This window comes from Mus caroli, chromosome 3 (assembly GCF_900094665.2).
Source record: "Mus caroli chromosome 3, CAROLI_EIJ_v1.1, whole genome shotgun sequence".
In the NCBI taxonomy this organism is placed as follows: Eukaryota; Metazoa; Chordata; class Mammalia; order Rodentia; family Muridae; genus Mus; species Mus caroli.
This window is the reverse complement of record NC_034572.1, coordinates 71,731,944-71,733,580: the sequence shown is the minus strand read 5'-3', so window position 1 is coordinate 71,733,580 and position 1,637 is coordinate 71,731,944. Positions and strand designations below refer to the sequence as shown.

At 50.4% G+C, this 1,637-nt stretch overlaps 1 non-coding gene across 1 annotated transcript; it reads right to left on the bottom strand.

Annotated features, from left to right (window-relative positions):
• Positions 1–1,303: 1,303 nt before the first annotated feature.
• LOC115030745 lies at positions 1,304–1,435 on the bottom strand. The gene has a single exon (XR_003836340.1). It is a non-coding gene; the product is annotated as a small nucleolar RNA SNORA17 (small nucleolar RNA).
• Positions 1,436–1,637: the final 202 nt, after the last annotated feature.

Sequence of the window (1,637 nt, the reverse complement as noted above, 5' to 3'; positions counted from 1 at the left end):
TGGATCCCATTGCCCCTGCCATCAGGGTCAGCCCAGGTGAGATGCAGGGCCTGCTCTTCTGCTCTTATGACCCTATCAGGGCCAGTTCTCTCACACATCACAGGTGGGCACAGTGGGACAGTATTTCCATAACTAAGACCACTGCACAACATACCGGAGGGAGGGCAAGCTCTCTCACGCTCATGTCCTTGGGGCTGGCTCACCTGCATCCCCTATATGCAGAACCAGCTCTACTATGATGCTCAGGTGAGGTGCAAGGCTCACTCTCCTGAGTGCTGCAGTAGGAGATGGTCAGGGCCAGCTCTCCCTCTCTGATGACCTCAGGGACAGTTTTTCTGCCTGTCATAGGTGACAAGGGACAAGAGAAGGTGGGCATCTCTTCCTCACCCATGTCACTGCACCCCAGATAAGTGATGGGGCCTGCTCTCACATGTTTATACCCTGGGGATCGGCTCACCTGCTACTCCGGCAATGTGTGTGGGCTGCTCTCCTGAGCTCTGAAGCTAAGGGCAGGGTCAGCTCTCCTGCTGTTATGCCCTCAGTGCTAGCTCTCCCATAATGCTCAGGGAAGGGTAGAGCTAGTTCTACACAGCCCTAAGATATCAAAATGTCCCCGAGTGTCAGTATAGACAAGGAATACCTGCCCAGCCTTTAGTGGTAACAGGCCCATGCTGCTGAAGGGCTATGGACCCAGATGTGGCCTTTGCTGGCAGCACAGGACAGAATTCCACCATGGTCCCAGATGGCATCATTGGCTACTCCTGTCAGGCTGTTCCGTACTACCCTTGAGTCTTCAGATGTGTCTCTCTTCATTGTTTCACATCCTTCTGTTTCCTTTCTCTTTTCTATTTCCCTGCAATTACTTGTTCTTCTAAGTGGTGTCCAGGGTCTCTGAGTTTCTGGAGTGTCTCAGGAGTACTATGTCCCATTTGTGCATTACAGCACTGGGCACAGGCCATCTTGGGCATGGTCTACCCCATAGGCCTGCATGGTGTCAGACTGGTGGTCATCTCACGGTAGCTTCCTGTCCACGTCCCATGGCTCCAGTCTGGTAGTCATTTCCAACTCACTCCTATCCTAGGCCTGCTGTAGTAACCCCATGTGAGGATTGTCTGTCTCAAGCTCATTCCCACCCAGGGCCCAAGGTTCCAGATGGGGTTCTCCTAGTCTCTGGCTCACTCCCTACCCTGGGAGCCTGTCCCATTTTGCACGGTGCTAGACTGGAGGTTGTCTTGGGCTATCGCCCTGTCCTGGACCCCTGGCACCAGACTGGTAGCTGTCTCAGGTTCACTTTATTTCAGGGAGGGTTAGGGTACCAATCATTCAGATGTTCACAGGTCAGAACACTGAGCATATACATAGCCTTTCTCCTCTCTGCCACCTATTGATGCACCTATGACACAGCAGCCACTCCTGCAACACCTCTAGAGGCAGGTGAGTCTATAAGCCTTTATCATCAAACATATGTTGTTTTTAAGTTCTATTTTCTACATTGTTTATGGTTTTTGCCTTCATCTGTTATTTTTCATTCTCAGGACAAAAAAATTATCGTACAAAAATCCGTCCTAATCCAAAATATCTTGGAAGCCTGCTGTTGCTTCCTTTATGTAGGGAAAGTAAAATAAAACAAAAACAAC